The 26,286-nt window shown below is 57.3% G+C and overlaps 1 long non-coding RNA gene and 1 pseudogene across 1 annotated transcript; one reads left to right on the top strand and one right to left on the bottom strand.

Moving 5' to 3' along the window:
- The first annotated feature begins 1,395 nt into the window (after positions 1–1,395).
- The window catches only part of LOC138398992 (programmed cell death protein 1-like), a 49,070-nt pseudogene continuing 24,179 nt past the window's right edge, over positions 1,396–26,286 (top strand).
- LOC138397213 (uncharacterized) lies at positions 5,539–7,545 on the bottom strand. The gene is made up of 3 exons (XR_011235760.1): positions 7,443–7,545; positions 6,938–7,043; positions 5,539–5,650 (listed from the first exon to the last, which is right to left on the bottom strand). It is a non-coding gene; the product is annotated as an uncharacterized lncRNA (long non-coding RNA).

Genomic DNA, 26,286 nt, shown 5'->3' with positions numbered 1-26,286 from the left:
GTTTTATTGGGGTTACACACACAGAAAAGCTCTCGGAACACACAGGTGCAGCTCAAAGGACAATCACAACAGACACCCACAAAGCCACCATAAGGCAAGAGGTGGGAGGAGGGGGCTGGGGCCCGGGCTTGCTGGCGGGGTGGGGGCGCTCAGAGGTGGCTTGGCTCAGCAGCACCTGCTGGGGGGCAGAGGGCAGGCACAGCTGGAGGTGTCACACCTGCCGGGGGAAGATGCCGGGATTCAGTCTGCACATGCACAGCAGCCAGAGGACACAGAGGGTCGTGGAAACCCAGATCCACACGTCTTCGTAGGGGTCAGCACGTGGCCTTCGGCAGGCGCGGCCAGAGCGGAGGTCTGCCTCTCTGCGGCTGCCATGGCTGGACTTGCCGAGCCTGGACCTCAGCCGTCCCTTCCCGTAATAGCTGTAGGTGACCAAGCCATTGTTTTGGGGGCCGTGGGTGATGTGGCTGGGACCCTTGCGAATTACGTCCAGGACTGAGAAGGGGATGGTGATGGAGCCCTCGCTGACACAGACGGGCCGTGGGCGCTGGCTGGCGGGCGGGACTCGTGGCCCACAGGGCTCTGGCTGCCATCTTCCTTCTCTCTGCCTTCGGTGACGTCAGTGAAAGAGTCTCTGCCTCTGATGTCATCAGGAAAGGACGAGGCGGCCAGGGAGCCCTTATCCTTGGAAGTGAGGCCACTGGCGTTGGTCTCTGAACAGGGGTTATGACCAGCAGTGACGAGGCGCCTTGACAACAGCATGGTCCCCATGGCAACCGGTTTGTCTCAGAGAACGGGAAGCAGCAAGGAAAACAGTCCAGTGAAACCTCCCCTGATCCCACACCCATGTCTGCAGTCATGCGACATGCAGCCCGCGTGCCAACATCCGTGTGTCTCCAAGCACAGAACACGTGAAGAGTCGCATCTGTCTTCACAAGTAGAGATCATGCTAAACACATCACGCTATAGCCTGCTTTTCTGACTGCACAGCGCATCATGACATGTGTTCCGTGCTCAGCCCTTCCGGAATGTCTGGAGCTTGTCCGGGTCACGGCTGTGCTGTGATCCACGCGGCTCTGCCCGCGCCCGGCCACGCTCGTTCTCGCCACTGCCCACAAAGCCGAGGAGAGCTTCATGGAACATGTATCACTGCACATGTTCCCATGGTTTTTCCTTTTAAACTTTTTATTAGTGGGAAATATATAACATTTACATAAAAATGCCTAAACCATGAATGCGCAGCTTCACAAATTATTATAAAAATTGGGTCACCTAGGGCAGTGGTCCCCAACCTTTTTGGCACCAGAGACCAGTTTCATGGAAGACAATTTTTCCACGGACGGGGCTGAGGGCGGCTGGGTGGCAGCGGAGCTCCAGGCTCAGTCCCTGACAGGCATGGCCCAGTGCCAGTCCACAGCCCGGGCACTGGGGACCGCAGACCCAGAGGAAGACAGGGAACCTCACCCACCAGAGCTCCGCCCGCTCCTCCAGGTTTGGGTGCCGCTGGCAGGCGGGTCAGCCCTCCCTACTGGGCCGCAGCGAGCTGTGTCTGGCCAGTCCCTGCAGGGGCCCGTCCCCCTGGGCCTGCGTGTGGCGAGGCAGCACAGCAAGGAGGGTCGAGGCCAGGGGCACGATGGCAGTTCAGCGTGCACCGAGCCCTTGCTCCGCAAACCTCAGCAGAGGGGTGCAGCTGCAGGAACACCGGGGCCACCTTGCCTGGGCCCAGGCCGGTGGCCCACCATGGGCAGGTGCATGTTCTCGGTCCAGCGTGCTGTGTGGCTGCTGCCACCGGCTGCCCCAGGCAGGGGGGGTCCCAGAGCCCACAGCTGGGGAGCAGCTTCTGTCCAGCCAGCTCTGCACCCGGGGGCCCTTGCCCTGCATCCAGCCGAGCCGGTGGCCCTGGGAGCTGGGGAGGCCTCCCCAGAAGCAACAGGACAGGGGCCCTTCTGCATGTCCGGGTGGGGACGGCGGCCTTTTGGGGGGCATTCTGCATTCGCAGGGCACGGCTGCATGTCAGAGCTCAGGCGGGGATGCACCTCGGCCACCTGGGTCACCAGCAGGAGCCTGAGTGACGCTCATGCGGTGGGGTGAGAGGGCAGGAAAGTGCCACACACACCACACACACTGTACATGTGACCACAGGTACACACAACATACAAGCACACACACTACACACAACACACACTGTACACATGAGCACAGATACACAGCTACACGCAACATACAAACACACTGTACACACTATGCACACATACCACATGAAAACACACTACACGCAATACACATGAACACATACACCTGCACACACCTACGCACACAAACACGCACACACATTGGGAGATTTAAAATACTCACAGTTAAACTAGTAACCACATTCTAGAAAGTTTACAAAATACCGGGGAGGGTAGCAATCACCTGTGACACCCCACCTTAACACACAGCCCGTCTAGCTTTATTCTTGTGTATGATAAATTGTGGAACTATCTCATTCGGTTCTTAAACATTTTGTTCTTAAACTGGGCAGATAAATCAAGCGTTCTATTTTGACTTCTGGGAAATGTTTCAAAACCAGGACAGAACAGAAAGTTTTCATTTGCAAACACAATTAACCATTTCCTGCTCAATGTCAGAAGCAGCTGAGAACCGGGCTGCTGCCTGCTGGCCACCAAGCCCTCGCCCAGGGCGGCCTCGGCGGACGTCGCTGGGGCACCGGCGCTGGTGTCCTCCGCCTGCGCTGCGGCAGCGGTTTCCGGATGATCCTTCTGCACAACACACACGCACAGCCCACGACACACACACATACACAACCCCCAACACACACAACCCCCAACACACAGAATCCCCACTACACACACACCTGCAACACACACTCTCTATCCTTCAACAAGCGGGGCCTCAGGTGTCCCTCTCCCGTGTTCCACCCCCAGGAGGAAATGAAGGGGCTGCACGGGGTGGGGGCACCTCGGCCGCGAGGCCTCCCGCCCTGCCCAGCTCTTTCCTCACCGGCCATGAGGGGGTGGCAGCCGTCCCAGGGGGGCTGCGGGACCCTGCTCTCCTCCTGCCCCTCCTTCCTCCCAGCGGCCGGGCTGGGGCTGGGTCTGCACCGCAGGGAAGGGCTGCTTATGCTGTGATCCAGTGTTGTGCTGTTTGCAGTGAGGTGGCTGTGGATGTGCTTGCTGGAAATTGCACAGCTCTCCCCTCGCACGCGCCATCCGTGTCTCCCAGTGACAGCAGTTTGCAACACTGCAGGACAACGTCACAACCAGGCTGAGGACTGTGGTAAGTCCGCCCTGTGCTGCTGACCTGTGTCGAGGTGCGATTTCACCCGGCCCCTCCTGCACAGGCAGTGGCATTGCTGGACCTGGTCCTCGGAGGGCCACAGACGCCACAGCCCCGGCTGCAGGAGGCCTGGGGGGCTGTCAGGGACCTGCGGGTCTGGGGCGTCCCCAGCCCAGCCTGCTGGTGACCCACCTCCGGAGACCCAGCAAGGAGAGGCCTGCCTCTGCCGCCTGACCCGTCTGGCCAGCAGGGGGCACTGCCGGGTCCCCCCACCCCCCACTAAGCCCACCTGGCTGGTGGGTCCCCCCAGAGGCCCACCTACGGGCCCACGCCCCTGTCTGTCACCCTGTCCACTGGTCTCCCTCCCCTCCCCCAGCCCGCCCCCAGCCCGCCCCCAGCCCTGTGCCCTCCGCCCACCCACGGGGAGCCGGAGGAAGAGGGGGTGGGGCGAGGGGCGGGTGCCCACCCTCCATCACGACCTGGGGACCTGGGACAGTTTCCTTTACGCGGCCACATCTGCCTGAGCAGCCCAGGAGGTGGGGGCAGCAGCGTGGCAGGCGCAGGCTGGCGCTCCAGACGTGTGGACCCCACAGGCTCCCTGGCCCGTCGTGTGGGCCTTGCTGCAGCTGGGCTGGTGACCAGGATGGCTCCTAGGTACGTGGGGTCAGGAGTCAGGGGTTGGGGTCAGAGCGGGGCTCTGGAGGGACCTCCCGCCTTGGTCCCTGACAGGTGAGGAGGGCTCTGTGGGGCCAGCACCCGGGACAGCCCAGCATAGCCACTTGCCTGGCAGCGCTGTGTGGCTTTGTGAAGGTGAAGTGCCCTCTCTGGGCTCCAAATCCTCACCTGAGAAGGGTCTTCTCTTTGCTCTGGGGCAGGCAGGACCTCTGTCCTGTCTCAGTTGGTCCTCAGCCTCCCGTGGGACGGGGCGAGCTGGTGTCCTCCTCTGTGGGACAGGGGGTCGGGCTGGCCAGAGCCCCACACCTTGGGCCCTGCGGCTCCGTGTCACAGTTCTGCCCACTGTCCTCACTTGTGTTTTCCTGTGCATGGGACCTGCCCCACATGGGGACTGAGCTTGGCTTTGTGACACCAAAGGTTAGATGAGCTGGGGGCATTTTCCTAATGTAGCAAAAGTGTAACCGGGAGTAAAGACTGCTCACCTGCCCCCCAGCCTGCCCTCGTGGGCGGGAACGTGCCCCTGGGGCTGCTGGCCGGGACGGCGGGTGCCCGGCGCTGCAGCCAGACTCTCCCGCTGCCGCTTGTCCCTGCGGGATGCTCCAACGCAGTATGCCTCGGTTTCCCCACGGGCACCAGTCGGCACACAGCAGTTCAGCAGGGTGCGGCGTGTGTTGCTGGGGCCCTGTCCGTCCGGTCCCAGACTCGGCCTGCCCTGGCCGCGGGGATCTTTGTTCTGTGACACGGCCTTTTTCCTTCCGAATTTGTTCACTGTGTTTATTCCTTTGTCCTTCCCATGGGCAACCGCTCCTTCGAGTGCGCTTGTCACTGGTGTTTGCGGGGATGTCCCAAACCCCAGAGTTTGCCGGGGCCTGTCCTCGTGCGTGAGGGTGAACCAGAGTACGGCCGCCCTGAGATCAGGCTGCGGCTGCTCCCTCAGCTTGGTGACCTGTGGCCACCTCTGTGCTGTCTCCTCGCCGGCTCTGGGGACAATGACGCCGGCCTGGCAGGGCCTCCAGAGTCAAACCAGATCATTTGCGGACACCGCCCAGCACAGCCCAGCACACGAGTGTTAAAGTCAGACTTTTTTATTGTTTTCAATCTACTGTTTTGAAAACAATCACAGGGAAAAGTTGACACGACGGTGGGCATCCCTCACCCGGAACCTGCTTGGTAACACCGGCACGTGACTCTCAGTGTCAGTGGGCAGAAGCGGACGCATCCCTCACCCGGAACCTGCTTGGTAACACCGGCACGTGACTCTCAGTGTCAGTGGGCAGAAGTGTCCGCGGCCACGGTGTCGGCAGGTCTGTCCTCCCGGGGCTCTGGGGGCCGGGCTGCCCAGGCCTCTCCCGGTGCTGGGTTTGCCGTCAGCCTTTGGCGTTCATGGTCTTGTGGAAGCGTCACCCCAGTCTCTGCCTTCGTCTTCACACGGGTGACTCTGCACAAACGTCCCCTGTCTATGGGACACCAGTCACACTGGATTAGGGCCCACCTACTCCGTGTGACTGCTCTGAGCCAGCGCCGTCCGCAAGGCCCTGTTCCCAGCGGGGTCGATTCTGAGCCCTCTGAGCCCGGGGCTGGGGGCCTCCCCGGGTGCCCACGGCACGTCCCGTCCGCCGCACGCAGCTGATGCTGGGACCCACGTGCGGGTCCGTCACAGACGCTGGGACACTCCGCTCCTCACACTCAGCCAGGTCTGCTGGGGACAGAGAGCTGCTCACGGCGCTCGCTCCCTCCGACCACGGGGGGACCCGGGACTGTTGCCAGACCGGCTCCTGGCCCCTCAACACCCGTCTACCGGGCCAGGACCGGCCTCTGTCGGGGCCGTGAGTCCGCAGGTTCTTCCAGTCTAGACCGGTGCTAGGCGGTGCTTGGGGAATGTGCTGTCCCCGAGGCCCACGGCAGCCCCCGGCTGACGGCAACCCCTCTGTGGAGCCGGCACCCCCACTTCTAAGCTCGCCTCAAAGGCCGGCCACGCTCACGCCCTCCCATGTGGGGCACGGCCCTCTCCCACCGCTACGCGATCCCAGTGAGAAGCTTGAGGGAGGCTGTGAAACCCCACAAATATGACCGCACCCAGCATCAGCCAGCGCTCATTTCAAAATATTCACCTTCTTGGCGGGACTCTAACAGCTAAGGCGGCCAGGAAGGCTCCCTGGAGGAGGTGGGAGGTGCCTTGGGTGGGAGCTCCCGGGTGGGCTGGGCAGGGGCCAGACGGTCCCCCTCAGCCTTCCCACGCTGGGCCCCCGGGAGCAGGGGGTGCGGGGACAGGCTGGGGTGGGGAGGGGGGCGCGTGAGCTCCCGGGAAGTCCGGGCCCTCACCCCACCTGGCAGTTGGCGGGGGCCCAGCCAGACTCGCTGCCCTGGGTGGGTCCAAAACCCGATGCCGCCGGCAGGGAGCCAGGGCCGGGCCAGCGGGATCCCAGCAGAAGGGGCCCCTGGGACTCACACAGCAAGGAAGAGGTGGTCCCTGGACCCGCTGCTGCAGGGAAGCAGACACTGCGAGGGTCCGTTCCACAGACAAGCACCTGACACTCCGTGTGCGGGGAGAGAGAGCAGCCTCCCGCCAAGCTGGGCGCCCAGCAGCGCCGCGGCTTTGACCTCGCCGGGCCCTCTGAGCACGCGGGTGGCGCTTACCCCGCCCCCATCCTGGTGCGCTGGTCCGGACACGCGCGGGGGGACGTGCTGGCTGAGTCCACCCCTGCATCCCTACGGCCGCCCCTGCGTGAGCGATGGGGACCCACAAGTGCTGCCCGAGGTGTCCGCTGCCGCGAGGACCCCGCCCTGCCCCGCATTCCCAGAAACTAATACTGACAATTTAATTCAAAAAATGTGGGTTGAGTTGCATATAACCCATGCACACAAAACAATAAAAAATAACAAATTAGAATGGATCATTTAGTTTTAATGAAACACCATGGCCCCAGGGAAATTTTTTTTTTAGTGTGGCAGTCAGGTGTTAAATGTTTCACATGGAACTTACCAGGCAGAGCACAGCATCCAGGAGGTTCCAGGGCGTGCTCACCATCTGGGTTTGATGGTACAAGTGCAAGTTTACATGCTCAAGCCATGACACAGGTTCTGAGGGGCTGTGGAAGAAATGAGAGCCCGGGAGTTAATCAAGACAGACAAGTGAGGCCCAAGAACCTTTGCAGAAACCCTCCAGGCCCAGGCTGAGCTGCTGGCCGGGCCGGGGCAGCCCAGGGCCACCTCCATCTGCTCCCTGAGCTGCAAATAGGCTTCTGTGGCTGGCCCTCTTCACTATCTAGAAAAAATTATAAACCATCTGTTCTCACGTTCGTTGGTGTTTAGGGGAAGAAAAAGGAAAAGTTTGGCTTGTCCAAGGAAGCACATGGCTGCAATAGGCACAGGCCCATTTTTACCAACATTGCTCCTTTATTGATAAACACGTCTCACGCCCTGGGGTTCTTCTGCCCCCGCGGGACGCAGAGACCGAGCTGGCGGCACTTTCCAGGGTCCAGACTCACCTCACGGGCCTGCGTCTGCTCTGCCACCAAACCCAGGGGGTCGGCCTGGCCTGTGCTGTCCACACAGAGAGCCGAAGAGTGGGGCCAGGAGCACTGCTGGGGGAGGGGAAGGAAGCTTTGATGCGAGTGATGTCAGCCGGAGCCGGGAGGGGAGGGGAGGGCGAGGGCATCTGCAGCGGGCCACGATTCGTGGGGCTGGAAGGCGTGGGGTCTGCGGGCGTCCTGTTGGAGAGTGGGCTGCTGGTGACGGTGGCGAGTCGCCGGGGTCCTGTGCAGAAGTTGGTCAAGTCTGCTCTTTGGGCTGCCCCGTCTGAAAGGCTGAGGTCCTGGGGAGAGAACACAAAGTGCCTTAGGGATGGGTCACTTTGCAAGGCCGAGTGCACGAGCACCCGCAGGGGTGTGTGACCCGAGGACCCAGCGGTGTGGCCTCAGGCTGGTGGCAGCACCTGTGCAGCCAGCCCCACCCACACTCCTCTGTCCGCGCATCCCCGGTGCACAGCACGGAGTGTCCAGACGTGAGGACCCCCCACCGGCTGCCCGGACCCTCGGACAGAGGGGGCCTTCCGAAGCTGCCCTCCAGTGCTGCCCCCCACACTGGCAATGCCCGTCAGGCATGGCCCTGCGTGGGGTGGCAGGCACAGAAGAGCCCCTGCCCCAGGCCGCCCGTGTGCCCACTTGCCTACACAGATCGCAGCCAGCAGGGACCACAAGGCACTTGCACCCTGTCCTGGCCTCGAGGGGCCTCACGGGGCCACATGGCGGGCAGAGCTGAGCTGTCGTGTGGGTGCTGTACACACGGTAGATGACCCTGCCCTGTATCATATCCAGGAAGTTGAGCACATTCGACTCTATCACCCAGAACAGCAGAAAAAAGCAATTGGAGAGCAGCAGTGCACGTGGAGGAAGGACTTCACCAGGTACTGCTGTCCCTCGGCCTCAAGTCTGTCAAGGGCTGGGGACCCCACAGCCACTGTCCTTTGCTTCCCTCCTGGTATGGCCCTAGGACTCTGTGATGTGTGTGCACCTGTCTCTGTGTGAGCCTGCGTGTGTGTCTGTGTGGTGTGTGTGGTGTGTGAGGTTATGTAGGTTGCTATAGCAGTTTGCTGTGTGGTCACAGGGAAGACTGAACGCTTCTCCTGGGACTGGGGACAGCGAGAATGTGCCCTCCCATCACTTTTGATGTTGCACTAACGTTCCAGCCAGCACAACAGAGCAGGAAAAATGAAGGCATACAGAACACAAAGCAAAACTATGTTTATTTTCAGGCAATAAAATCCTGAAAAATAAATTTGAAAACTACTTGAAATAACAAATTAGCTTAACAAGGTGCAGGGCATAATATCATGATACAACACTTAGTCATTTCTGTACACTGGCAATGAAAAATCTAAGTTCTATTTGAAAGCTATTCTATTCACAATATTACCAAAAGAATAATTTTAACAGAATCGGTGGAAATATATACCCTGAAAGCTGTAAACCATGGCTAAGAGAATTTGAAGACAGTCTATTAAATGGAAAGATATACAGTATTCACAGATTGCAAAAAAATATTATTAAGGAGCAGTTTTCCCCTAAACTGATCTACATACTAACCAGGATCCTTACTGAACCCTGGCAGCGCCTTTTTTTAGTGGAAATGACAAGCTGACCCTAACATGTGTATGGAAATTCAGAGCATCTAGACAATATACCAGCCGAAACAATTTTGAAAAAAAGAACAAAATTGAAGAACTTACACAACCAGACATCCAATTTTGCTACAAAGCTATGGCAATAAAGACAGTGTGATGCTGACATAAAGATGGACCTACAGACAAGTGGAACAGAATAGAAGTCCAGACTTAAACCTTTCATTTATGGTCAATCAATTTTAAACAAGGATATCAAGATAATTGGATGGGGAGAAATGACAGCTTCAACACACAGGACTGTCTACAAAGGTCTGTTTGTATATCATCTATAGTGCCAAATTGGCTTATAAATAAATGAGTATTCATAAATTATGCAAATAAGCCCAGATGCTTTTCAAATGCACAGGACTTAGTAATCTTTTGGCAGATGAGACTGGTCTAATATTGGTTTGATGGGAATGGCTAGGTCTTCCGCTAGATATGCATATATTTAACTTTAAAGTTGTTACTTTTATGATGCTTTCTTGGCATGAAAATTTAGCCTGGGATGATGGCTATATTTGTCTGATGTCTCATGAAATTTTCCAGGCATAATTGTTAAGAATGAATAAATTGGGTAGATGTGGCTAGCAAAAAAGTTTGTAAATAAATTTTTGATAATGGTTATATTTTGTAATATGTTTCCTTGGGGAGGTTTCTCAAATATTTTAAGTAAATATACCCTTAGAGTTTTACTAAGTGAAATTAAATGATGAATATTCATTGAATATATAGATATTATCCAAATAAGATAATTCTAAAACAGCAATTGAACATTAATTGAATAAGAGTTTAGAGTCATATACTTTTGACTTCTTATTTCAAAGAAACAAAAGTTATCTGAGTCTGTTAGTGACCCATGACTCTGTTTAGTGAAGTACCTCAAACCTTTTAACATCTTTGGCAGGTTTTCCTGGGATCAAAATCCTAAATAAAATCTTTTTGACCTAAAATTAACTTTGGGATTTTCCAGTTGGACCCCAGGAGAGCATCAAAGAATGTATATCTCTTCTTGTGGAGATATTAAACTATTAGGCTAATTTGGTAAATCGTATAGGAAGCATTGCCAAATAAGAAATGATATTTAACTTGGTCATATTTGTGTAAATGTGTTATTAAAATGTATTCCAAAATTATGTGATTCTGAAAATTCTAATGTGTTGTGTTATGTGCTATCAGTCATTATGATTACTATGTTAAACTGTCATATGCCACAGAAATACCTATATTTTCTTGCCAATTGTAAACTCTCATCAGACTTTTGACCGTGGCTGTTCTGGGTTTCCACAGTTATTATTTTAAATTCTTTGATGGAAGCATTTTCAATCAGCTATAGTCCAAACTTGTTAATCAAGATTGAGAAAAACAATCTTGATTACATGAAACTAAGTAATTGATAACAATACTGCTTTTATGCCTTTATTTAAAATGTTGGTTCTTTACCTAAATGTTTTCCAGAGTCAAGGAAATTTTCTTTCATAAGCTCTGTATAGTTTGCAACAATTTCGTAAAGTATCCTTTTGTGAACAATGATGAAAGCATTTGCTTTTTCTCCCTACTCGATTCCTTCAAAATTCTGGAAGTATTTGTGAATATCCTTATCTTTATTTATATAAGTTCAATAAAAATATGCTGTCTCTTTACAAGCAGGATACAATTGGAAACACTGGCCATATTGCCAAGGATTTGACTGAAGTGTCATATTTAAGAATATGCATAAAATGCTAGTGTTCCCAGCCTTACAGTGAATGAGTAAAAATTTGTCACTTCCTGGCAGTGACAGAACCTTAAGATTATAAGTAAAGAGAACTATAAGAGACTATAAGTCCGAGAACCTTCAGACTATAAGTAAAGAGACTATAAGTCCGAGAACCTTAAGACCTTAAGTAAAACCTAAAGCCTGCCTTGGTTTGGCTTCCTCCTCTCAAGAAGTTCTAAAATCCGAGATTCCTATATGATCAACGTGGACAGAGAAAATCATGCTTCTAAGGAAAACTGAAGCACACCTGCTAGTAGATTGAAGCCCTGTGCACTGAGTTCAAGTCCTTGTTATCTACCTGTAGCCTGGAATGGATCCTAAATCCCCTGATTTCCTCCAATATTTGACTGCAACTAAATCCTGCTAAAGTCCCCGGGATCTCGCCCACCAGCAAAGCAGGGATACTCCAGGGACATTCATGGAACACGACCCCTATCCAGATTAACCAACTAAGAGAATTAAATATTAAGATTGGAGAGGAGTTAGATATTAAGACTGGAGATGTGGGTGACACTGGGGCTACGCTGTCTATCCTTAGCCCCGGCACACTGTCTCTGTGCCCTCCCTGGGGTTCTGAATTCATCTAGATGGTTGCAGTGGCCAACGAATCTATGACAGTTCCTAAATCTCTACCTATCCTCCAACGAGGACCCCTCGTGACAGCCGTGGCCTTCTGCTTGTCCCGTCAGCCCCCATACATCTCCTGGACAGGGACTTCTTAAAAACCTACCAGGCCCATACGTCCTTCTCCCAACTAGGGGAAATAACGCTTGAGTTATTTTCACCAGGAGACTTTGCCACACAACGGCTTTTACCCAAATTCCCATCCATTCAGTTAGCCTCGCCACCACTACCCACCCTGCTCCGTAAGAGCCACGTGGGAGTCTGGGCACAATCCAACACCGAGGAAAACCCTCAGGTTGTGAAGATGACAGTTGTGTACACTCCCGAGGACGCGATTCACCCCAGGAGTCGACCCCAGTGAAGGAACGAGATGGGGAAGGTTTCTGCGGTCCTGCGTTGGACGAGGTTCTGCTTGGGATGACCGTGTGGTCAGAAAGCTTTCCCATGCTGTGAACAGAGCTGCCGAAGCCACCAGGGTGCAGCGGGGTCCCCAGACGCCCTCGCGGGTCGTCGCAGCCCAGCCGCTGCGAGCGTTAGACCAGCCCCGCCGCGCAGGTGGCGTCGCTGCCGCTGCCCACACTCCCGCTGCACCTGGGTCGCGTGACAAACCTAAGATCTTGCGGCAGCAAAGCTCTGACAGACGCGTCTTCAGAAAGCCTCCCGGGCCCAGCCCGACGCACTGGACTCAATTTCCCGCTCTCAGCCGTTTCCAGATCCCGTCCGCGCCCCACCCCTCGGGCCCTAATGAGTCTCCTCGCATCCGGACTGGGCTCAGCGTCCTCCCCACCCTGCCTCAGCCGTTCTCACAGGCGTCTGCGGGAGGCCCCGAACCGTGCCAGCCGACTCTCCGAAGCTGGACCCGCAGCCGACGCGACCCAGAACCGATCCGTATTTCACAGGCGCTTGGGCGTTTCCCAGGCACAGGGCTGGTGGCGCTGCCCGGCCCCTCCACTGCCGCTGGGGTCCCGCATGGACTAGGGGTACGGGGCCGGCTGCAGCCGCTGCCCAGGACGGGTCGGCTCAGAGGCAGAATGCGGACAAATTTGTATCTGAAAGCCCATCCTTCAAGACAGACCCGAGCAGCCGCAGGGTCTGATTTTAACATGGAGCCCAGAGGTCATTTGCTGACTGGAGGCCACGCCCGCACCGCGCCCGCACCGCACTGGAGTTCCCCAGAAACCTGAGCCTCGGATCAGCTTTAGCACTTCTGGAGCTCAGCAGCACTGACCAATGAGACTCAGCCACACTGACCAATCAGACTCAGCTGCATTGACCAAACAGGATTCAGCCAGTTGACCAATAAGGACTCAGCTATATTGACCAATCAGATTCAGCCACACTGACTAATCAGGATTCAGCCACATTGACCAATCAGGATTCAGCCACAATGACCACTCAGACGCAGCCACACTGACAAATCAGACTCAGCCAAATTGACCAATCAGGACTCAGCCAAAATGTCCAATCAGACTCAGCCACATTGACCAATCAGGCCTCAACCTCACCGACCAATCAGACTCAATCGCATTGAGCAATCAGACACAGCCACGTTGACCAATAAGGACTCAGCCACACTGACCAATCAGATTCAGCCACACTGACTCATGAGGACTCAGCCACACTGACCAATCAGATTCAGCCACACTGACTCATGAGGACTCAGCCACAATGACAAATCAGATTCAGCCACACTGACTAAATAGGACTCGGCCACACTGACCAATCAGACTGAGCCACATTGACCAATCAGGACTCAGTACACTGACCAATCAGATTCAGTCAAATTGACCAATCAGGATTCAGCCTCAGTGACCAAACAGATGCAGCCACACTGATGAATCAGACTCAGCCAAATTGACCATTCAGGAATCAGCCAAGTTGTCCAATCAGACGCAGGCACACTGACCAAACAGGACTTAGTCGCATTACACAATCAGTCTCAGTGACGTTGACCTATCAGGACTCAGCCACACTGACCAATCAGACGCAGCCACACTTAGGAAGCAGACTCAGTCAAATTGTCCAATCAGACCCAGCTACACTGACCAATGAGGAATCAGCCGCACAGACCAATCAGATTCAGCCGCACTCACCAATCAGATTCAGCCACACTGACTAGTCAGGACTCAGCCACACTAACTAATCCGACTCAGATACACTTACCAATAAGGAATCAGCTGCACTGACCAATCAGATTCAGCCACACGGACCAATCAGGTCTCAGCCTCACTGACCATTCAGACTCAGACAAATTGACAAATCAGATTCAGCCACGTTGACCAATCAGGACTCAGCAGCACTGACAAATCAGATTCTGCCACACTGACTAATCAGGACTCAGCCACACTGACAAATCAGACGTAGCCACACTTTCGAAGCAGACTCAGCCAAATTAACCAGTCAGAATTCAGCCAAATTGCCCAATCATACTCAGCCACACTGACTAATAAGGACTCAGCCACACTACCCAATCACATTCAGCCACACTGACCAATCAGACTGAGCCGCATTGAGCAATCAGCCTCATCCACGTTGGCCAGTCAGGACTCAGCAGCACTGACCAATCAGGTTCAGCCACACTTATTAGTTAGGACTCAGCCACACTGACCAATCAGATTCAGCCACATTAACAAATTAGGACTCAGCCACACTACCCAATCACATTCAGCCACACTCACCAATCAGGACTAAGCCTCACTGTCCAATGAGACTCAGCCACGTTGACCAATCAGGACTCAGCAGCACTGACCAATCAGATTCAGCCACACTGACCTATCAGGATTCAGCCACACTGACCAATGAGACTCAGCCACATTAACCAATTAGGACTCAGCCACACTGACCATTCAGACGCAGGCACACTGACGAAGCAGACTCAGCCAAATTGACCAATCAGGACTCATCCAGCTTGACCAATCCGACTCAGCTACACTGACCAATGAGGAATCAGCTGCACTGACCAATCACATTCAGCTACACTGACCAATCAGTACGTAGCCACACTGACCAATCAGATTCAGCCTCATTGAGCAATCAGACTCATGCATGTTGACCAATCCAGACTCAGCCGCACTGACCAATCAGATTCGGGCATACTGACTAATCAGACTCAGCCGCATCGAGCAATCAGACTCAGCCACGTTGACCAATCAGGACTCAGCCGCACTGACCAATCAGATTCAGCCACACTGACTATTCAGGACTGAGCCGCACTGACCAGTCAGATTCAGCCACACTCACTAATCAGGACTCAGCCACAGTGACCAATCAGATTCAGCCACACTGACTAATCTGGACTTGGCCACACTGACCAATGAGATTCAGCCAAATTGACCAATCAGTATTCAGCTGCACTGACCAATAAGACGCAGCCACATTGACGGAGCAGACTCAGCCAAGTTGACCAATCAGGACTAAGCCAAATTGTCCAATCAGACCTAGCCACACTGACCAATCAGGACTCAGCATCACTGACCAATCAAACTCAGCTGCACTGGCCAATCAGGACTCAGCCTCACCGTCCAACCCGACTCAGCTCATTGACCAATGAGGACTCAGCCACATTAACCAATCAGACTCAGCTGCATAGAGCAATTAGAAGTAAGCCACAGTGACCAATCAGACTCAGCTGCATTGAACAATTAGAAGTAAGCCACAGTAACCAATCAGACTCAGCTGCATTGAGCAATTAGAAGTAAGCCACAGTGACCAATCAGACTCAGCTGCATTGAACAATCAGACTCATCTGTATTGACCAATCAGGACTCAGCTGCACTGATCAATCAGACCAAGCAGTGAATCCCTCATTTGTATAATGAACCTGACTGGAGCCTGGGCGGGAACTTCCGCTGTGTGACCTGAGCCTTCCCTGTGCTCTCTGGAACGGCCACCCTATCACACGGAAGGCGGGGTCTCTGGAATGAGTCTCTTTCCTCCAGACTCCTTTTTAGAGAACTTCTGTTCCTGCCACACACCAGAACTTCCCCAGCTGTCCACACCCTCGGGCCCGCCCAGCCCCGCCCTGCACCCTCCCCAGACCTCCCAGTCAGGCTGCAGCTCATCCTTGCCCAGGCCTCATGGGAGCTACTGGAGCCCCGAGGGCACGGACCTCACTCACTCGGCAGTGGGCTGCATGGTCGCCCTGGCCGGCAGAGGCTGCCCAGCTCCCGCGCTTCAAAGGGCCCATCCTCCGGCGCTTGGGACACTGGGGAGCCACCGCACCCCGGCTGAGAATCCTTGCTCAAGGCCAGGGACCCTGAGTCCCCAATGCCACCGACCACTGCTGGTGGCCTTTTGCGATCTAGCTTGAAAGATGCCAGCTGTGCCAGCTTCCTCTGCCATGTGGCGCCCTGCCTGCAACCCGCACAGCTCCCCACTGCCTCCTCCCGGTGTCCTTGGCTGGACTTTGGAACGTCCCAGGGGCCACTTCCCCTTGCTCCCCAACACCTCTGCTGCTTCCCGCCAGGACCCTGCTTGGCCAGACCGGCGCCCTAGCATAGGTAGCTTCCTCTCCAGGGCCCTGGGCATCTTGAGGCTGGCAGGCGTCGGGCCAGCTCACAGCCCCGGGCACGTGGGGGGCTGTTGGCCTGCTGTGAGCCTACTGCATGTACTCGGAGCCTTCTGATGTCGAGGGTCAGCTGTCTGCCCTGCGGCCAGCCAATTCCCACTAAGTCCCCGCCTGCCAGGGTCAGAGGCCCCCACGTGTGTTTCAAGAATCTCCTGAATTTGGCTTTTGTGTCCCTGGTGGATTTTGAGGTGCTTTGCAAGGTGCTCACAAGTGCTCACAAGCAGGAGCTGTTGATCACTGCCATATTGCCTCAGCCCCCCGACCCCCAGCAGCTGCCCACTCCAAACAAAATGATGGGGCACGTTGGGGAGGCCCAGGAACACAGGCAGGGCTGGGACCAGGCAGGCGAGGTGCTGAGCTGCGTGGTTCTGTGCCCAAAACAGGAACCAGGTCGAGAGGCCCCTGTTCTGGCATCCAGCTGCTCGAGCCCCACGTGGCTCCAGTGAGAGGGCCCTGGCACTGCCGCTTGAGGACAGAGCCTGCCCTGGGCCAGGTCCCCGGGAGGGGCTCAGCAGGCCCGAGGCTGCGGGCAGCCAAACTCCAGGGCCAGGGGCCAGGTGTGCTGTGGGCTGGGTGGTGTCCGACGGGGCTGGTCCTGCCTTGGCTCTGCGGAGGGGGAGGGGGAGAATGGTGCTGCTTCTCCAGGGAGAGGCTGAACAAACGTCCAGGCATTGCTGAGGCCCAGCATGACCGACCGCCCACTGCCAGCAGCCCCAGGCCACCTGGAATGAAACTCCAAACCCCGAAGCTCCCCGGGTGGTGAGGGGGGTGAACGCTGAGGGGGGAGTCAGACCATGCAGGAGGGACAGAGAGGGGCCTGCAGGGCCCGGGGGGTGAGCAGAAGCCCCTTATCCCCTGCACAGTCCCATACCTGTGGATTGGGCACAGGGAGCTGCCCAGGAGCCCTGTGTCCCCGAGACTTCTTCACCCCACAGCCACAACCCACCCCGCTGCCAAGTCAGCGTCCTGACACCCTCCTGGCCCAAAGCAGTAGCCCAGGGCCTGGTCAGCCAGAGAGGCTTCCAGGAGGGAGAGCTGCCCCCTCCCCACCCCACTGCTGCAGAGGGCAGAGGGGTAGGACAGGTGTGGACACAGGTCCCCCCGCTCCCCTCTCTGGGCTTCCCTGGGAGGCTTGGTCCCACCAGGGCCTGCCCCACACCTGGCTGTGTAGATCCCGCTGGTTCAGGAAGGCCCCGGGACTTTCCACCAGGTTCACATGGTTGGGGAGGACAGTGGGGCTCCGTGACCATCCTTTGGTAAAACCGAGTCAGTTCCATCCACGGAGCTTTAGGGCAGGTGGCACTCCCAAAATGTTATGTGGTGTCGCTGTGCCACCCAGGTGGCCACACCTACTTGCCCCCTCCTTCCTCTGCGTGTGTGTCCATCTCCGCCTCTTTGTCTCCCCTGCTCTCTGTCTCTCTCTGTCTGTCTCCCTCACTCTCCTGTCTCTGTGTCTCTCTCAGGAGGAGCAAGGCAGCCGCAGAGTCCAGAACCTGACAGGCAGGGAGTGGGGCGGCCCAGCCAGCTCAGGTGTGAGCAGAGGGCAGGGAAATGGGCACCCTTGAGAGCCGGCCTCCTGCGGGGACCTCTGAGCTCCCAGCTGTGGACAGGGACCCTGGGCAGGGAGCTGAGCAGGGCAATTGGGGACCTGGCCCTCCGGTGAACACCCCCAGCAACTGCTTGTGCCGCTGGTAGAGCTGGTGTGATAGCGCCCCCCAAATTCACGTCCACCAGGAACCTCAGAATAGGAACTTATTTTAAAATAGGGTCTTTGTAGAAGTAATTAAATTAAGGATCTTGAGATGGGGGTCCCTAAATCCAGTGACAGGTGCCGTTATAACAGACACCCCAGGAGGAGGCCCCATGAGGACAGAGCAGCATTATTCACGGTACCAAAAGGTGGAAGCAACGCAAGTGTCCACTGACAGATGAGCAGATATATAAAACGTGGCCATCCACACAGTGAACTACAATTCAGCCTTAAAAATGTGGAAATTCTGACATACGTAACAGCATCGTGCTAAGATAAACAACCCAGGCACACAACGACAAATAGAGTGTGCTCTACTTATGAGGTAGCTGGAGTAGTTTCCAGGGCTGGGGGAAGAGAAAATACGAAGTGGGTGTTTAACGAGTACAGGTTCCACTTGGGGAAGATGAAAGAAATTCTGGAGACGGATGGTGGTGATGGTTCCACAGCGACGTGCACGTGGTTCGAGCCACTGCAGTGGGCACTTAAGAACGGTGAATGCTGTGTGTATTGAATCATACAGGAAAAAAAGGAATGAAGTACTGATGTATATCACAACACGGATGACCCTTGAAAACGTCCTAAGTGAAAGAAACCAGGCACAAAAGGCCACATATTATATGAGTCCATTTGTATGAAATGTCCAGAGCAGGCAAATCCACGGCGATGAAATACAGATTAGTGCTTGCCGGGGACTTGGGGGACAGGGAAACGAAAGCGACTTCGTAACGGGCTTCGAGTTTCCTTCCGAGGAAGAAGAAAAACATCTGGAACTATTAATAAATAGATGGTTGCACAACACGGGCAATGTACGACACTCCATTGAATTATATATTCACAAGTGGTAAAAACGGTGAAATTGTAAAAGGTGCTTTCAGATATTTATATACGTTGTCATAATATGGACTAGGACTTTATCACTTAACTATATCGATTGGTGATGTAAACATCAGTGGGCAAACCTGAGATACCTTGCAACCGGTGTGCACACACATGGCCAGAGAATTACAGTAAGGTAACATGTGGTTCAGTAAATTCTTATGAAATTTCCATGATCAATTGGGCCATTTGCCATTCATTTGGCAGTGAGATTTAATTTTTCTTTACTAATTATCTCAAATATGAACTCTGTGTTTAGCTACAATTTCCTTGGTTTATGTATAAATTGAAGGTGATTCTTGCACATGATATATCAGATAATAATTTGGGGGGGGCTGGGTGCGGTGGCTCAGGCCTGTAATCCTGCACTCTGGGAGGCCGAGGTGGGCGGATTGTTTGAGCTCGGGAGTTCAAGACCAGCCTGAGCAAGAGCGAGACCCCATCTCTACTAAAAATAGAAAGAGACTAGCTGGACAACAAAAATATATAGAAAAAATTAGCCAGGTATGGTGGCGCATGCCTGTAGTCCCAGATACTTGGGAGGCTGAGGCAGGAGGACGGCTTGAGCCCAGGAGTTTGAGGTTGCCGTGAGCTAGGCTGATGCCATGGCACTCCAGCCCGGGCAACACAGCGAGACTCTGTCTCAAAAGAAAGAAAGAAAAAAAGAAATTCTTTGTCTTTTGAAAAATCACATCATCCACTTTTTCTACTGTTAGATATGACAAACTGCTGTGACTTTAAGTATCCAGCTGGGCAAAGCCTTAGAAAATCTGCTAAGGGTGTCCACTGTGTGGACAGGTTGACAGAACCCGAATAAAAGCCCTGAGACACCAACAGCCTGCTGTGCAGCTGAAAATGACAGCAGAGTAGACTGCAGGCAGCTAGGGTAGAGCGACGGGAGAGGGCGGCAGGCAGGACCGCGGGGTCTGCAGGCCGTGGCCAGGCCTGTGTGCTCAGGAGGAAGCGCTGCCCACACCCGCCTTGGAGTCATCTCTGCCCTTTAGATCTGCCAAGGCGGGGAAACTGAGGGACAGTCTCAGAAACGGTTCCGGGAAGGGAAAGACACATTTTTCCCCCAGTTCGGGAAGGCGGAGTAGCGGGCCTGGGGGATGGGACGGTCAGGGAGGAAGGTGTATTTCCTGATTTGGGGTTAACGGTGACGACCTGGGAGCGTGTGGCTGCTGCAAAACACACGGTCAAACACACGGGAGGACTCACCGTGAAGCCGCAGACCTCACAGGGCAAGGACGCCGGAGACTCTGAAGGCGGGACACACAGGACGTTGCGCGGCGACGCCTCGTTCCCTGGAAGGACGGAATTACTGTCAGGAAACTGCGTTCATGAGCAACCACCTGAACACCCTGCCGGTGACACAGAGAGGACAGCGACCTCCCTCACAGAGGCTGAGCCAGACCCACGTCCAGCTCAGAGGCCGCTACCCCATTGGGGCGGAGAGGCCACCGCGTGGACGTCACACCCGTGGCCACCGCGTCCTGGGCGTGGGGGACCTCAGTGGGGTGGAGAGTGCGGGGGCCCCGTTTCCACATGTCCCCACGGAGCCCCTCCCGGGTCTCTGAGGACCGGCCGCCCCTCAGCAGGCGGCTGCGGACGGGAAGGCGGTGCCCGCGGGGCTCGGAAGGGAAGGTCGCACTCACCCTCGGGGCCTCGCGTCTCAGGGCGGAGGAGGAGGTCGCGGTCGCTTCGGGTCTGAGGCCAGGCCGGCGGGCGGCATGGAGGCGGCGCCTGCGGGGCGACGCGAACGTGGCGGCACGGCGTCCTCTCAGGCCGCGGGCACAGCCGCCGCGGGACATGAAGGGCGCTGCGCCCTCTGGTGGCCCGCGCCGGCACTGCAGCCCTCGCTGCTCATCGGGGCGGGGACGGCGGCGCCAGGGAGCCCTCCTGGCCTTGCCGGAGAGCCACTGACACTCCGAGTTCAGCGTCTTGGGAGCCAGGATCTGGAAACGGAAAATCAGGTGGGCTTACTGTCCTGTGTCTTTCAGAAAAACGGGAGGGTCCCTGGGAGGGGCCTGTGCTGAAATGGCCCCACCTAAGATGGGTCTCACCTGGGAGGGTCACCTTTAAAGGTCTCATCAGAAAGGAACCTCGTGTAAAAGGGGCCTCGGCTGAAAGGGCCTCTCCTGAAACGGCTTTTCCTGCGAGGGCCCGAGGGGTCCTTGGCATCGCAGACATCCGCGTGGCCGTGGCAGACGCAGCGGCCGCCGACGCCGATGTCCTTGATGCCGCAATAACCCTGCCCTGCCGGCCGGAGCGCCAGGCCCAGACCCGCCCCCCAGTCCCAGGGCCTCGGGCCCAGGCTGCCCCCAGAGCCGGCTCCTGCCCCGTCCGCCAGGGGCTGCCCCGCACGCCAGACAGGGTGGGCTCACCCGGCGCGTGACCGTGGGGTCCCGCAGCGCCTTGCCCGTGAGGTGACCCCGCAGCGTGTTGGTGCGCAGGAAACGTAGGCGGACGTTGGTGGCTTTGGTGAAGTTGCGCAGCAGCGGCGAGTGGGAGCAGGTCATGGTCCCCGGGCGCCCGTCCCCCAGGGACACCACGGTCTGCAGACGGCGTGGGCGGTGAGGCCAGGTGTGGCCGCCAGGAGCAGACCGGCAGAACCGCCAGGACGCTGTCCCCGGCCCACCTCGCCGTCCCCCAGGGACACCACGGTCCGCAGACGGCGTGGGCGGCGAGGCCAGGTGTGGCCGCCAGGAGCAGACCGGCAGAACCGCCAGCACGCTGTCCCCGGCCCACCTCGCCGTTCTCCGGGGCGCGATGCGCGAGTGCTCAGTGGGGCAGATGGCGTCGTCATCCCGCGTGATGCGCTCCAGCGTCCGCGGCCCAGATCGCTCCAGGCAGTCCCTCTTGGAGGCCGCAGGAAAGGGCGGACAGGGACGGCTGAGGCCACCAGAAAAGCCCGCAGGCCCAGAGGCGGGGCCCCTGGGCTCCCTGACTTCCCTGAGCCTGACCACCCGGAAGGCTGCCTCTGGGACGGGTCACCTGAGCCTGAGCCCCGCCACCTCATCTTGAGGTGGGAAAGCTGCGCCCTCGATGGGTCACCCAGCCAAGGCTCCACCCGCCAGCAGGACTTGGGGCAGAGGTCACTGAACCCTGCTGAGGGACGCGCTCCTGCCCCACCGGCCATGCTGGACGTGCACCGTGAATACCAGGACCCGGCTCTCCTGACAGGCATCTGAGCTGGCAGGAAGCGAGCTGGGAGCCGCCAGGGCCCTGTGTCACCACCACAGGGAGCTGTCGAACATGAAGCCAGCCCAGAGGGAGCCAGGAGATGGCACCGAGATTCCTGCCACCACCAGCCCCTGGGCCCAGCTGTGCCGGAAGTCAGGGGTGACCTGATGAATTCCCCTTTGCCTCCCGGTCCTCAGACAGGCGATCCTGACCCGCACAGAGGTTGGGCATGAGGGCCGGGCTGGTGACCGAGACCTCAAGAAGCCATGGTCACAGTAGCCCTGCTGGGGACACCCCCCAGGCCCCACAGCTCCCGAGACTCACAGGCGAAGAACTGCCACAGCTGGTAGGTGTGGCCGAAGTCCCTGGACTGCTCCAGCACCCAGAGGTCTGGCCCGGGGGGGGGGAGTTGGCAAACTTCATGAGCACATAGGCCACGTGGAAAACCTGTGGGGACCCAGGGTGTCAGGGTGCCCCTGCTCATTGGGAGGGCCACAGCAGGTGACGCAAGACAAAGGTGCCCCACAGGGGCATCTGTGGGTTTGCTTGCCAGGGGCAGAAGGACGCAGGGGACGGGCCTGCACTGGGGACAGTGATGAAGATAGTTACCAGCCCTCTCAGAAACCCCCTCCTGAGCCTGGGGTGCCTTGGCTGGAAGCTCGGGGTCACACTGATCCTTCAGGCTCTGTGGCTACAGACAGGGCTCATGGCGGGAGGTCCCAGGCAGTGGGCCTGACCAAGGTGGAGACAGGAGCACATTCCAGTGTCCCCACAGCATGATGTCCAGCCAGGACAGGTGGCCAGACAGTGCCCCCACCACCAAGCAAGTCCAGCCCCCAGAACATCTGACAGTCAGTGCTGTCCCAGGACGGGCTCTGTCCTGTCACCCACTGACTGGCCCCCAGCCACTGAGTCCCGGGCCAGGTGGCATGGAGCGAGTTGGGATCCAGTGCTGCCATCAGAGCCCTGGGGGGAGACAGACTGGCAAATGGGCCCTTCTAGTGCTGAGCCAAGCTGGGAGGCCCCACTAGCCCTGGACTGGGGGCTGTGGCTTCCCTGTGGCCCTGGGCTTGTAGGGCAGCCCTGGCCCAGGGCAAAGGGAAGCTGTTCCTCCAGGGGCACCTGGAACCCCCAGGCCCTGCCCAGGGGGTCCTGCACCGCCTCTCCTGCTTTCTCCCCAAGGCCCTGCCTGATCCCAGGGAGGTGCCCGTAGCCTCATTTCTCATTGTTCTGGCCGGAGGACCACATCTTGGGCTGTCCCATGTGCCTGTGCCCCTGGGGCTTAGTAAGGCCCTTCCTCAGCACAGCCTTCACAGGGCACTTTGGACACCGCCTCCGGGAAGCCCTCCCTGACTGCAGCCCATCCACCCCGCCCTTGGCCCTGGGCAGCCCCCCGCTGGTCATCACTGCTCCAACTGGACATCTGCACCCACCCATGATGGCCCTGCTGACCCCATGCCTCCACCCGGGGTGCACACGCGCCCATCAGCCCAACAGCGTATGCTGGGCCCAGCTCCTCAGGTCACCCAGGGCTGTTGGGACGAGCCCCTGAAGCAGCAGAGGCTCTTGGGGGCTGAGGGTCCTTCTGGGCTGGGGGCTGGAGGTGGGCTCATGCTGCCACAGGTGCCCCCAAAAGCCCCCAGGGACTTAGCACTGGGCAGCTCCACCCCCACCCTCCACAGGAGTGGCTCCCTGCGGGTGGGGGCTATAGCCCCCCAGCAGAGGTCTCTGGCCCCTAAAAACTGCCAATGGCGACAGGCTGACCATGGAGTGGGCGGGGAGGGGGCACAGAGATCCTCTCAGGACAGGGCGAGTGCCCAGGTGGGACCCCACCGTCACACCCCCGGTGTGCGTGTCCCATGCAGATGTCCCCACGTCCCATCCCCCTGGGGTGCAGCCAGTCTCTAGGCTCAGCCCCCACATGACAATGGGGAGAGGGTGTAGTTTCCAGGGAGGGTGACAGCCGCCCCCCCACACACACACACTGCAGTGCAGGAAACAAAGGGGAAAAGGCCCCGCCTGTCGGGAGGTCCCTCCATCTGCCCCCCATCTGCACAAGAACCCAGCTCCCAACAGGAGTGGAGGGCTCCCGACACAGGGCAGAGTCTCAGCTGGCGCGGACCCCTGCTCACAGGTGGGCTCTGAGCTGCCCGCCAGGCCTCTGAGGGTGACTTCAGACCCCAGGGCCCCCTGGCACCTACTGCTCCAGGGGAAAACAAGACATAATATCTCCTTTCTCTCTTCCATCTAGTTTTCATCACTTCCAATGTCCAGAAGATTCCAGAGAAGCCAGCTAGGCTGTGTGGGCCGAGAAAAGAGGATTCTGGACTAAATATGGCCCAGGGAAACAACAGTGGTTCTGCACAGAATGTTTTAGGGCATCCACTTGGCCAGGAGGGGTCCATTCGGTCAGCAGGTGGGGGAGGGGGACTTAAGATTTTAGTTTAGTTGACAGAGACACCAACAGTAAAATCACACCTGTGTGGCCAGAGACTGTACCTGCCCCTCACTGAGCAAATTTTGGCGACCCTAATGTAATCCTCTCCCTTAACTAACTCCTGGATCTTTGGAGTTTCCCAGAAAAGAAGGATTTTTTGCAAGACAAAGGATTTGAGATTCTGACCAGCCAGGGAGTTTTGACCTGCTCCGTTTCCGACCTGAGCCCATTCACTCCTCCTTAGCCAACCTGGTGGTCGCCCGCTCCGGAGAGGTCACCATGTTGATGCCGAACTTAGTGCGCACACCTGATGGGCACAGCGCACCACAGCCCAGGAGTCCTGGGCTCCAGCGATCCTCCCGCCTCAGCCTCCGGGTAACTGGGACTGCAGGCGTCAGAGTTCCTGCCCCGGGGCTCGCCATCCCCCCACCTCCGTCGCCCCGGGACTCACCGGCCTCCCCCCACTTGACCCCCTCCCACTTGCCGGGGCTCGCGGCCCCTCTAAGAGCCCGAGAGCTCCCCTAGCCGGAGACGGATTTGAGCAGCTGCTTTTCTCCAGGTCTCTCGTGTTAAAAATTCCTTCCTTCCTTGGCAACCCTCGTCTCAATCATTGGATCTTTGTGCGAGAAGCACCTGGACCTAGGCGCAAACTCCCCGCAGTCTGGACAACAGGAAGACTCTTCCAGAAGGTGCCATTGCCACCAAGACCACCGAGAAACCGCAGGGCCTGCACAAGCAGACCCCAGGGCCGGGACTGTGCACCCCGCAGGTGACGGAAAGAGCCTACAGTTGGCGACAAAGGCCGGGGGACCACGGGAAGGGCTGAAGAGGTTTGGCGCAGAGAGCCGAAAGGCCTCAGCGAGGACCGAGTTAGGACAGAGAGGGCCGAGGATGGACGGAAACCACCGAGGGAGGAGGGAGAGAGCCGGACGGCGGACGTGCGGCGGGCGCTGCAGCCCAGGGTCGAGGATGCACGGAAAGAACGGAAAGAACGGAGGGAGGAAAGGAGAGTGGCCGGCGGCCGGCAGCGATGAGGGCGGGGCTGGGTGGCCCGGAGAAAAAGACTGGGCGGGGCCGAGGTGACCCGGATTTGGGGGGAGCGGTAGGAAGGGAGGGGGCGGCAGGGGATCCCGGAGGGGGTGGCTGGGCGGGGCCGGAGTGACCAGGTGTGCAGGGTTGTGGGGGACGGCCCGCACGGAGTGACTGGGTAGGGGCCTGGGGGACCAGGTGTGCAGGGTGCGGGGAAGCTGTAGGGAGAGCTGAAGGTGGGTGGGAGGGAGTGACTGGGCAGGGGGTAGGGAGGGCCGGGGGTGGGGATTACGGGAGGTGGGGAAGCGGTAGGGAAGGAGGGTGGCCTGGAGGGAGTGACCAGGAGGCAGAGAGCCCCACTCTCAGCCAGCGGGGTGCCCACAGTTTGCAAATTCCCGGCAGCTCCATTGCCCAGGGCTCCCGCAGCTACCCAGGACTGTGTGACTTTGGGAGGGGCCTGGGGCTGCCTGCAGGTTGCTCTTCTGAACTCAAGTGAAGTTTGGGGAAGACACTTTGATAGAAAACAGATGAGGAGCCTTTTTTACCTACAGTTTTTGAGGTTTTTAACGCAACTCACCTCCCTCAGTACAGCACATAGGGTAGATGTAGCCACATTCCCGACGAACGAGCTCAGAGGAGTGAGACTTCAGGGTGGGAGACAGCAGCCTGGACGTGTCCAGAAATGACTGAGGCGCACTGTGTGGGCAGGGAGAGCCAACCCCGGTGTCCTGCCGCCTTCCTCCTAGCTCCCACAGCTCCCGCTGGAAAAGCCTCCTGGCCCACTGCAGCAGCAGGGGCTCCGGCCATCACACACAGGCTCCACACCTGATAACAAGGAAGACACGGGTAACGGCTGCTCCTCCCTTCCAGGTCAGCCCAGGAATTCCAGCGGCCCTCTGCTCATCACTTAGTCCAGACCCCACCCTGGGATGTGCAGGAGCCA

The sequence above is a fragment of the Eulemur rufifrons genome, chromosome 2 (genome assembly GCF_041146395.1).
Source record: "Eulemur rufifrons isolate Redbay chromosome 2, OSU_ERuf_1, whole genome shotgun sequence".
NCBI lineage: Eukaryota > Metazoa > Chordata > Mammalia > Primates > Lemuridae > Eulemur > Eulemur rufifrons.
Note: the sequence above shows the minus strand (reverse complement) of the source record. Positions and strands in the feature narration are given on the sequence as shown.